The following is a 13,038-nucleotide window of genomic DNA, read 5'->3' on the forward strand; positions in this document are numbered from 1 at the left end:
TCTTTAATTTTGCCGAATACAAATGGACTAGATACTATAACTGTAATTCTTGCTTGATAACTATTTTGCTATACATAATTTTACTATGTTAAAATCAAAATCTTCCTTTTTGTTTAGACAGAAAAGGGGAAGTGCTGTGGGATATCTTTCTGTATGCTGTGAATATGTGTGGCTCACATTGGGTAACAAATAAAGTTGTGTTGGCCTACAGCAGGATAAGGTTAGGTGGGACATTCAAACTAAAGACGAGAAGAAGAAGGGAAGAGTTGGGAGACTGATGCCAGATGCCACCAAAGGAGCAACAAGATGCCAGCAGACTGGTAACACCACAGCCACATAGCAACATAGAGATGAATAGGAATGGGTTAATTTAAGTTGCTAGCTAGCAAGAAGCTGAAGCCATAGGCCATACAGTTTGTAATTAATATAAGTCTCTGAGTGATTATTTTATAAATGGCTGTGGGAACGCAGGTGGGTCAGATTCATCTGAACTGCTGGGCAAGGCAGGATTGTAGAAATTTCCAGCTACAATGGACTCTTAATTCTATCAAAAATATAGAAACTCCATGAATCCCAGATTCTTGAGAACTATTTCAATTATCAGCAGGAGATGATACTCACTACAGCATGGAAAATAAGGGGACAAGCCACACAATATCCTGCTTACCATTCACTATTAAGCAATGGAAAAAAATCTCTCATTCTATTATTGAAAAAAAGTCTACATTTCCACACATCTACTACATCCTTTAGTAAGAATACTGAGGCAGATAATGAATATTATTACCAACTTATAAGAATTGTAAGCATTTCAATACACATAATATTATTTAATTATTAGAAAAATCTCTGCAGGAGCATTGTCATCTTTACAGAGGAGAGAATGGAGGCTCAGAAGAGTTATGTTATAAATTTTATAAGCAAAGAGCTGAGAACATAATGATTCCTGACTTCAAAGCATAAATTCTTGATACTATGTGAGACATAGAGGTAAGATTTTGCTATTGGCTTTGTAAACACTACATGTTTCTAGTATTCACTATCTACTAAAGTAGACTTTCATAATAAACTGTGTGGCTGAGCACATAATTCATCCTAAAAATAACAGTGTGCTGGGATTCAGGCATGCACTATCATCACAGTTCATATAACACCAGAGATCAAACTCAGGATTTCGTGCATACTAGGCAAACACTCTACCAACTGAGCTACATCCCCAGCTCTGAACGATAGTAAATTTGAGGGTCAAAAGGTGAAATAAATGATGGGTCAGTCTAACCCAAAATAAGAACAACAACAATAACCACTGATACTCTCAGAAACAAGTGGATGTCGCATAAGTTGTTCTTACCAGGAAATGCATGGGCTGCTGTTCATCAGAAAATAGAAAAATCTCAGTTAAATCATGGAGAATTTGTGTGGGTATGTGGATGAAGCAACATGGGGAGTCACAGATGAATGCAGTATACTATCTTGTGACTGAAAGATACCATGGGGTAGACAGAAGTTTCTGTCCCGCCTGGTCCCAAGTAAACACACAGAGGCTTATGCTAATTACAAACTGTTTGGTCTATGGCTCAGGCCTTTTGCTAGCTAACACCTTAAATTAATCCATTTCTATTAATCTATGTGTTGCCACCTGGCTTCGTGGTGTTACCTGTGTTCCATTACATCTTGCTCCCCCAGCAGTGCTCAGTGTCTCCTCTGACTCTGCCTTCTTCTCCTTGTCTCTCTCCTAGGTTTCCTGCCTGGTATACAGAAAGACCATCCCACAGCACCAGGGCTTGAAAGAAGACAGAAGCAGGGACTGGTATAGGATCAGGGCTACTGTTTGGATGTAGCAAAAGCAGAGCCTGTTGCCTCAGACTCATGTTTCCCTTCTGCTCATCCCTACCCCCAAGCTTTTAAATGCAACCTAAGACAGCATTAACTCTCTTGGCAGCCAAACAGGGCTATGTCTGGCTCATCAACTGTACACTCAGTTCAAACCCTGAGATCCTTTTTATATTAACTGCTATTAGGCTGAGTCTTCATCTGAAACGTATCTATGGAGAGCCAGTGGCATGCAGTCACATGCTACATATTAGAACTGTGAAAATCATCAACGCAGCCTGAGCCCTGCTCTGGTACTGTTCCTAACAGGCAAGTAATCACAAATCATGTGATAAGTGTTAGCCAACCTAAGTGGTCAGCTCTGTTCTTCACAGATGTAGTAACTCCCAACTCATCTTTGGGAGTCTACTCTCTCTCCCTATAGTCTATAGTCAACACAGCAACTCCCTTCATCTTTTGGAAACTAAATGGAAAAAAAAAATGGTTTTATGATTATCCCTGGCTCAAAGCCTTCTGACACTGTCCAACCAACTAGATGTAGAAGAGAATCCAAAGGTTTATCACAGCTTCTTAGCCCTGCCTAGGCTGGTCACTGGCTCCTCTCCAGGTTTGCTGTGCTTATCAGTGAACTAGTGTATGTGACCATTATGGCCTCACTGCAGCCCCGTACCCAGCCCAGTACAACGCACACCCCTCTCCAGAGCTTTGGAACATGCTCTTTCCTCCCACTACAGTGTTATTTTCTTGGCTAGCCACTCAGGTCACATCCCCTTCAATGGCATCTGCATACATATTACCTCATTAGATAGGCCCTCCGTGTCCACTCTGCACAAAGTTGAGCACCCACTCTCCATGACTAGCATTCTTGCTTCATGTTTCCCCAAATTCTTCACTACTAGACAGCCTTCCCATTAGATCACCAGTTCCATGGGAAAAAAAAGGGCTTTATATACTTCTGTTTTATAGATAGAGCATTGAGCAGTGCTTGATGCCCAGTAGGCACTCAATAGATACTTGTCATATGAAAATGTATGATCCAACTGAAAGTAGGTAAAAATGAAATAAAATTAAGCCTGTAGATTTGACTCTTCTGAAGCTGTCTAGCAAAGTGTGAGGGTGTTTTGTCTTTTAGGAAGAGGAAATATGAAAGGCCCTAGTCAGGTTCCACATGAAGACATGGAGCTCTTGTTTACGGCTGGAACATTCAGCAAGACAAGGGAATTCATGGGAGAGCAGGTAGATAGAAAAGAAGAGACCAGTCAGGGAAGACTTCAAAACATGCTGATGGATGAGTTCCATCTTTATTCTCAGGGGAATGGATTTTTTTAAAAGCAAAGACGGGACATTATCTGATTTCTGTTTTTAAAAGACCACCTAGGCTGCAGCATAGAAAAGAAATTTGACAGGAATGAGACGGGAGACAGTTGCTTCCTTTTATCAATCTAAATACAGGAATTTACATGTAATCTGCTGTAGTGGGGGCTCACCAGTTTGCTGTGTTCAGATCTCTCTGAATCCCAGAGCTATCATGCAGTATTAGTGCCACACCATGCTGTGTTTTTCCTAGGATTCTGACAAATGAACTTGCCATATCCAAATCATGTGCCCAGCTTACCTGACTGAAAACCATGCCTGTTTTCTTCCTGGCACGTTTGTGTGTGCATGTGAGATGTCTGCCTGGGAGTTAGTCTGATTATGTATTAAGCTGTTTAGAATGAAGTGAACCAGCCAGCCCACAGGGCACTACAACCCATAGACCTCATAACCCAGGATTTCCATGGATTTTTCCCTGAGAGCTTACAAACCTTATATGATGCCAATCCCCTCCCCCCTCCACATTTTTTTTTGCATGAATTAAGTTTGGCACCTGACTTCTGGCTGGGAATTGTATAGCTGCTTCTGTTCTTGGCTACAGTAAATGCTATCAAAAGATTTCTTTTCTGGCATGCATTGAAATATATAATGCTGTCTATATTTCTGCCCAGAATCTACTATCATCTGTTTAATATGCAAACTGTGCAGAACCAGGGCTACTAGTGTGTAATAGATTTTGAAAAGTTGTCATCTAGACTCATTGTTTATTAGAGGTTATTAACTTTGGGGGCTTATGTGCTGTTTCTCCACTTCACAGCGCACAACCACTCACTTAAATAGGATGCACAAAATTCTGCACACACTCTAGTGAACTCATTTGGTATTTTATGCCTATCTATTAGATGAACTCACTTAAATCAGGCTCCTTTTGCAGAATAGGCGGTTGCAGATACATATTAAATATCCACTATCTATCTTTGGGGGAGGCATTGAGGTATATGAAACATCCTGAATAAGGTTGAGCTAATAGAAAACATAAAATGGAAAACCAGACAATTGGAAGACCCAGAGTCCAAAGTAATCTCATAGGCAGTAAATTTTCCATCGTTTTCCTTAGATCAGGGGTTTCTTTGAGAACTAGAGACACTGACCAAGGAAGGGAAAGAGAAAGCAGCTGCCTGTGACTGTATTCTACGGCCTTCTCCCTCCCTCTTCTTTAACATCTACACCAAAGAATATGTTGCTGTAAAAATCTGAAATACATATATAATATATACAAATTTATATAAACTTATTTATATTTGAGAGTTTCACAAGTTGACTGATTTTTTTCCCCCAACAATTTTTTTTTAAATCCTAATTTAGGCAAGAATTTCTAATTTGGTGTTTTGTTTTTATACCTTAGCGTCAATAACTCTGTAAGCATCTCATCTTTGTTTGTTTGTTTTTTTCTGGGTTGGTGTGTATGTGTGTGTGCAGCTTACAGGCTCTATACCTTTATGTCCATGGCGACAAACAAACAAACAAAAACAAATTACCCCTCCCCCCCAATCCTTGGTACTTTAACCATAAGAATTATTTCAACAATTAAGGACATCCAAATAGGAAACTGAAAGTCAGAAGCACCGAAAGACGGAGCCATCCCCGCTGCCTAACCATTGGAATGGCTTCCTTCTCCATGTGCTTCTCCACTGCATTCTCTAATTTGAAAATGGCAGCACCCCTCGCCCAAGCAGCCCTGAGAGCCTGTCCTCTGCTGTAAACTAATGACTTTGGTTTAACCTTGACTTGGTGATGAAGGTTGCTCCCTACCAACCACTTTTCTACTGACCACACAGTTCTTCTCAGATAGGGCTGGAATAACTGTCTCTAAGGACTAAGACCTGAAGGGACTCAGGAGTTCTGTGGAGTTTGGGAGACCTACAGTGGCCAGATGCTCAGAAACACACTGGCAACTCTGGCAGGCACTGTAAGGTGACTGACCCAACATCACCAACGATGCCATTGACCTTACAGGGGGAATGTAACATATGTTAGTCCTGACAACTACAGACAGGAACTTGCTTGTTTTCTGGGCAGCCATTCTTAGATGACTCTGGATTAAATGTAGCATGCTGGCACACGGTTTGCCGTCTGCTACTTTATTCTTTAATTATTTACTTATTCATTTATTTATTTTTGCCCTGGACATGGACATAATTGCTGAAGCAATAGAAGCCATCTGGACACTACCAAATAACAAATATGAGGGAAAAGGCAGGAACTGAAGAATGACAGAGCTGGGAAGGAGCCTAGGTCTCTGACAGTGTTCTTGGCCCATTGAGTTGGCCTTACGCAGATTTCATTTTATATATATAAATGTTGATTACATTTATGAGGATGTCTGAGAGCTCTGTGGTAGAATGTGCTCTTAGGTTAATACCAACTGCATGGATAAAGAGTAACTTGAATGAAGTGGAAATCTCTTAGCAAACATTGTTGTGCCCTACAAGTAGTTTTATCCCTCACTTACAGGTGACAGTTCTCTGCAAAATGAATTCAACCAATACAGCCAATGAACCTTTCCTCCTATAGTTAGATATCCTGATTCCTTTAAGCTACAGATTTTATACATATTTGTGGTAAAGTCTAGAAATATAAAGGAATGTGTAAATAATAAAATTACTCATGCAAGTTTCACAAAACAAACAATCTTAACATTTTGCACAATCTCTCTCTTTTTTTCTTTTTTCTCTATTTCCCCCTCTCAGACATACACATAGATAGAGGTATACTCTGCATCAATATCATTGTATATGCTACATTTGTTAACTAGTATATTATCATTTAACCTTGTATGTTTTGTTAAGTAGCCAAAGGCTTTTATGGGTTATACTGATTTTAAAATCTTCTAATTTAACTAACCCCTTTAGTCACTATAAATTAAGTTCAATATAGTGAAAAAATGCTCATACATTATGAAGATCTTGAACTGGTCTGTGAGTTTTATGTATGTATTTGTAGGTTGTATGTTATTTGTTATGTACGTATTTATGTTTAACATTTGTAGGTTGATTCCTAGAAACAGAATCACTAAGTAGAGATTTAAAAAAAAATACTAAGGTGCTGTATAAGTCATAATTTGGCTTACAGAAAAGTAATCTAAAGTGACCAAGAAGCATGCATTATGACATTAGGCCATAATAAAGTTTACCACTTTGTGAACTTTATCAAAATAATACACTCATTTTATCAATTCCTTGTGAATTTGAATATAGTTGATATTTATTCACTGATAAAATTTTTCTTCCTTTTGAAATGTCAAATGTTTTTATAATTTTGTTTCCAATAATTATTTCCCAGTAATTTATAAGACACCTTCATATATTTCCTCATATATTAAGAATGCTACTCCTTTGCCATGCATCTTACCATTATTTATTTACTTTTATCAACAATGAAGAACCTTTGGATAATAGGGAATGGCACTGAAATACTGTTTCATTACAATTTAAGAAAGCTTCCAGTCGGTGGTGGCACACACTTTTAATCCCAGCACTTGGCAGGCAGAGACAGGTGGATCTCTGTGATTTCAAGGTCAGCCTGGTCTACAGAGTGAGTTCCAGGACAGCCAGGGATACACAGAGAAACCCTGTCTTGAAAAACTAACTAACTAACTAACTAACTAACTAACTAACTAACTAAATAAATAAATAAATAAATAAATGTGGTTTGGAAAAAAAAAGAATTGAATACTGACTGGAAGGGAGTGAATTAAAGAATGAATTGTGTCCATTTTGAGGGAAGCTGCCAGTCAGTCTTATGATGTAGAGCATTATCCCTGGACCTTGGTGTCAGTAGTGTGTGTGGATTGTTAGTACTGAACATTCAGAGCTCTGCCATTTTCCCTGTCAGAATGGCTCTCTCGCTCTCATATCAGCACTGCTCTTAAGATGATGGAAAACACACAGCCTCTGCAGAACCCTGAAAAATACAGTCCTTGTATTTATCACTAGAGATTTGTAATGCAAACCTGACTGCATTTTAAAATTTAAAACTCAATGACACTTGTGACTTTTTGTCAATAAATACTAATTTTTCAAACTAAAACAAACAAGCAAAAAAGTTGGGGCTGACAATATGGTCCAGCAGGTGAAGAGCCTTGCTCTTGCAAGCCTGATGACCTGAATTAGACCCCTGGGATCCAGGTGAAGGTGGAAGGGAAGAACAAAATGCAGAAACATGTCTTCTGACCTCCACACATGTGCTGTGGCATGTATCCAGCTTCACACTCATGTCACATTACACACCACACACACACACACACACACACACACACACACAGAGAGAGAGAGAGAGAGAGAGAGAGAGAGAGAGAGAGAGAGAGAGAGAGAGAGAGAGAGAGTTCTAAAGGGAGAATCTTCGCATTTTCAAGTCATTTAACATTTTAGGATTTCCTTAAATTAAAAAAAAAAAACCAACAACGCAATACACTAAACCATTAGGATCATCTCTCAGTTTTGCATACATTATCCATAGTTGATTTTTCTCCACCTTAAAAGACATCATTTTCTAAGTGCTTCTCCTTAAAATATATTTATTTATTTGTGTGTGTGTGTGTGTGTGTGTGTGTGTGTGTGTGTGTGTGTGTTGTTTATGGGTACATGTGATATGTCACACATGTGGAGCTCAGAGGATTCTGGGGATAGAATTCAAGTCACAGGGCTCTCACAGCAAATGCTTTTACTCACTGAGCCATGTTTATTAGGCACAAATACTTCTCTTATACATAGGTTAAGTTTTCATATCCCAAGGTGTGAACCAGGAGTGCTCCAGAGTTCAAATACTTTTGACTTTTAGATAATTTGCAAAAACATGACAGGATTTCTTGGGAATGAGACCCAAGTACAGGCACAAAACCTATTCATGTTCCATATATACCTTAAATGTAGTATGGAAAGCAATTTTGACTAGCCTACTTACACATTCTGTGCATAAGGGCAGTTATGATATTTTTTATCTGTGGCATCAGGTTGATACTCAAAAAGTCTTCCATTTTAAGAGCATTTAGGAATTCAGATTTTTAAATTAGAGATGCTTAACTTGTATTATTGACTTTATTTTGAAATGAACCTTCTAGAATGTATTTAATGACAATAGTGTAAGGCTATAAACCTTTAGGGATATGGAGTTCCTAGTCTATTAATGATGAAGCACAGGGTCCGTTTTCCCAGGAAAGGGTTAGACAATTAGATTAATCTTTTCTGAGAAATTCTTGTCTTTAAAAACATTTTGACCACATTTTCAATATAACAGCATCTTTAAATTACAGTTTGGCTATTAATAAGCTCTTTAAGTAAGTCCTATTTCTTAAAGGTATATAGATTTAGATATCTAAAAAGCTAGCTAATTTAGCCATTTAAGAGTTAACTCACATATCCCTGAACATCAAATAGCTACATTGGACTTTATACAAATTGGGTCATGTGCACACAGGGCCCTTCTGATGTTCCTCAGTTGTTTTAGCATATGAGATTGCAATAAATAGATTACACTTGCATTACTAAGTTCTTTGATGAAATCTAAATAAAAAATTACTTTGTGAATAGAAATCTGCATACATTTGAAGCTATAATGGGTGAGCCAGTACCATGCATTTAAACCACTTAGAATATTTTCAGTTTATTTGAATCAATTGTGTTCTTTGACTTGGAATATCTGCTTTTTGGTACTATTGTGGGATATTTGTCAAGCAACTAATACTGTCTGACCCAAGGTGAACAAAATCTCTAAATATTCAGCTTGCATGATATTTGCAACAGCTGACATGCACCCAAATTGCTCTCCTCTAATGTAATTCAATTTCATGTTGCTTCAGGTAAAAGCAAGCAGTTCAAGCATGTTTTGAATATAATTCCTGTGGCGCTAGGTTCGTGCACACTATGTTATTCTTGTATAAACAGATTTATGGAAGATGAAAATAGGGTTCATAAATAAGAAACACAGATTTATTATTATGGAAATATAATCAAATCTAATTCTACAATCAAAAGGGAAAACTCTTTGTAAATTAAAATTAAGAATTAGGAATTATATATATATGTGTGTGTGTATATATAGGTATATGTATGTATATATATATATATATATGTGTGCATATGTTTTCCTGAGATTTAAACATGCTTTAAAAAAGGAAATGAAGATGTAGAAAAATACAAAAGGAAAAAGAATGCCAGAGAGGCACAGAAGACAAGGAGGGGCACAGACAATTTGATCTAATTTACCCTCTCTTGCAATGCAAGCGAATTCACATGATCTAAATCAATTATGTCAAGTGATTGCCTAATTTATTCATAGATTCCTCCAATTAGAAAATAAAGCACACAGCCTTTTTCTTCAAATTCTAAACAACTGCCTCCATTCTTCTCTATTTAATGAAATTGAGGCTTTTGGCCTTCTATATTTCCTGTGTTTGATTCTTTCCTGAAATATGTTTTTTTTTTTTAAGGCTTCCCCACTTTGAAATGAAAAAAAAAAAAAAAGAACTAGTTTGGGTGAGTGAACAAGAGTGTGTGGTGCTACATCCTGCACCTTCCTATCACGGCCTCATCTCTATTCCATTTTGCAACCCAGTCCAAACGTGTGCTTGCCCTTTTATTCACTTCTCATTTCACCATGTGTTTGCCCTTTTATTCATTTAATCTTTTGATGTTAGGAACAGAGAATCTGCCTACACAGTAAGATCAGCCAAATCAATGATGGAGATTAATGGAGTCCCCAAGACTGCAGCCAGATTGCTCTAACAGCATTCATTCAACCATCCATCTCGGGTGGATTTGGCACACAGGCATACAAAATGTTGAGCAGAAGTGCCCAAGAATCATTAGGTATGACCCTGGAGGGGCTTGTAATCTGATTGGAGTCAGAAAAAAATTCTCATTTGGTGGGTATCCAAAGAGTGCAATTCTGTGCTAAAATTAGTGATATCAATGGTATCTGCTTCAGGAATTGATAGGAAGACCTGGGAGGGTGAATGATAGTCTCAGAGGACACCCAGACTTGAACAGATCCTGAATGGAAGAAGGGATTTAGATAGGAGATAAGAAAAAAAAGGTCTCATACTATTAGAGGTAAGGCTGGAAGATTCATAATTTTCAATTGAATAGAAAGTCAAAATAACTTGGGACCTAACGCCACAAATATGTCTAAGTTTGAATCCCTACTTGTCACTTAGTATTGGGACACCATATACAAGCCATTCTTTTTACTCTGATAGCCTCATATATGATGAGTTCATAACTGTCCCCAAACTTTGAAAGGCTTGAACATTGAGTGTCAATATTTTGAGATACTGTGGGTAATTGTGTGGATTAGTAGAAGGTCCTAGTATCATTGGGACTACACCCTTAAAGAGGACCGCAGAGTCTCCATGCTCTCTGTGTTCCATTTGGAGATGTGACCATTCTGACATACTCTCCCATTATTACTTGCTGTCATTTTCTCCTCAGATGTCTAGTCAATAGGGTCCAACAATGATGTGAGCAAAATAAATACCTTCTAACTTCATAAGTGGCCTGTGTCTGGCATTTCATTATGGTAGCATGATTATGAGAAATAACCATGGAATTCCTATGCTGAAGATTGACAGGCACATACCAAATGATTCCCAAATGCTATCTGCCTTGAGAATGACTATATTGTCACCATACTGCCGTCACCCTGATTCTTTTTTAGCATCTGGATTAATAGACTTTGGGATTTGAATCCTATGGCTGCAGAACTGGATCTTCTTGCCACATGTAAAGGAAGGTCTGTGCTTCAGGACCATGGGTGTCATTACCCTAGAGTTACTCTGCCACACACCACACACACACACACACACACACACACACACACACACACACACACACAGAAGCACACTGCAGTACAGTCAAGACATTTCTGTCATCAAGGCCAGGGTTAATCCATGCTTTACGACAGCCTTACTTACTCATGCTGCTTTGTGGTTAATTCTATTTGTTCAGTTCAGAGGCTGTGCACATTCCTCCACCCTGGAAACGCCCTCTCAGGCTGTACCCTGCTTCACAGCACCAATCTTCACCTCAGCTTTATTGGAAAGTCTTCTTCATTCCACTTTGTATACCCTTTTAAACATGACAAACACACTCATCCTTTCTCTTCACCAGGATTTTCCTTAAAGCAATAAACCCATGAAGGGAATGGCCTCCGTGTCTCAAATCAAGTGAGTTTAGGAACTGCTATATAGATTTTATCTTGAAGACTCATAGAATCTCCTGCAGTCTGGAGCTTTGGTTTTTGGTATGAAGTGTTTCCTAAAAAGTTCATGTGTTGAATGCTTTGTCTCTAGGGGCTAGCACATTTTGGGAAGTTCTAGAAACTTTAGGAGGTAGGGCCTGTATGGAATAAGGTTACTAGGCCCAGATCCTTAGGGGTATCTTGTCTCAGGGTCTTTTTTAGTCTCTCTCTCCCTCTCTCTCTCTCTCTCCCTCTCCCTCTCCCTCCTCTCCCTCTCCCTCTCCTCTCCTCTCTTTCCCTTCCTTTCCTCTCCTCTCTCTCTGGCTATGTCTCTCTGTCCCCTGTCCAGCACGAGTAGCCTCTGTCACATTCCCCCAAAGCCATACGTTCTTCTTTCCTGTACGGGCCCCCAAACAACAAAGCCCACCATGACATACTGATGGACAAATTCTCTGGCACTGTGAGCCCGCATAAGGCCTACCTCCCACTCCTCAGTTATTTTGGCAGTTGTTCTCACTGTGGCAATAATGGCAAACACATCTGGAATACACACATTTAACTTTAAATAAACATTTCCCAATTTTCTGTATCATTCTCTGTTACCGATAAATCATATTAAGACAATCTGTTGGTTTTTAAGTTGCACATGAGTGGCACATGCATGAGCCCAGTACTCCAGAGAGGAGGGCAGAAGGAGAATAACTGTGGGTTTGAGATCAGCCTCAATCTCAAAGATCTTGTCTCAGAGAAACCCTATACTGTCATCACACACACACACACACACACACACACACACACACACACACACACACACCAAAACAAATTCCCAAACTGTCCAAACAAAATCTTCCAGTATGTGGTTTAGGCTGTCCTTGAACTCATTATCCTCCTGACTCAGCCTCCAGAGTGCTAGGGTTGTGTGTACACATCACCACACCACTTGTTTTAGTGGAATTTCTATGGTCTTCTACATTTATATCCACAATCACGAGCCACAGTCTTTGGTAAGCTTACACACTGGACCCACAGCAGGAGGACCTGGCCAGTAGGCTTTCTTCTATCTTTCTTGGTTGCAGAGAAAACACTGGGGTTATTTACCTCATATATACTGATTAATTGAACTAGAAATAAAAAAAGCTCCAAGGTAATTCATTTTTCATCCAATTTTTGTGTGATGATAACTTTTCTTAAATGCTGAAAATTGGCTAAATGCTTCCCAGTTCTTTGGTACAGGCCTGCTTAACTATTAAGGAATCTCAAGCTGGACCCTTCACCTTCTCACGGTTTGTTGAAGATAGTCCAGAAGTGCTTGGGGACTGGGGATTATGCCAATCAATTCCAGGATCAGCAGAGGGTCGATAGCTTATTCCCAACTCACTTAAAACTATCACTCCTGATTAGTCACTTTTCAGTATGATCTCTATTTTAATTTTCACTTTAATTTTTACATCTTGCATAGAGCTCCCAGACACCTTTTCTTATGAACATTGGCAACCAGGTGGGCACTGATATATTAGCCTTCCCAGTCATGCCTCCTCTTTCCATAAATTAGAATTCTGTATGTGCCATGATGGATATCTTTTCAATATCTTTATTCACTTATGACATTATTACTGTTTACACACTCAATCCCTTAAACTTAACCTATGAGAATAT

General features: G+C 38.8%; 1 protein-coding gene across 1 annotated transcript in view; it reads right to left on the reverse strand.

Moving 5' to 3' along the window:
• The window catches only part of Pard3b (par-3 family cell polarity regulator beta), a 965,008-nt gene that overhangs the window by 364,101 nt on the left and 587,869 nt on the right, over positions 1–13,038 (reverse strand). The window lies entirely within an intron of this gene.

This window comes from Peromyscus eremicus, chromosome 13 (assembly GCF_949786415.1).
Source record: "Peromyscus eremicus chromosome 13, PerEre_H2_v1, whole genome shotgun sequence".
NCBI classification, from domain to species: Eukaryota; Metazoa; Chordata; class Mammalia; order Rodentia; family Cricetidae; genus Peromyscus; species Peromyscus eremicus.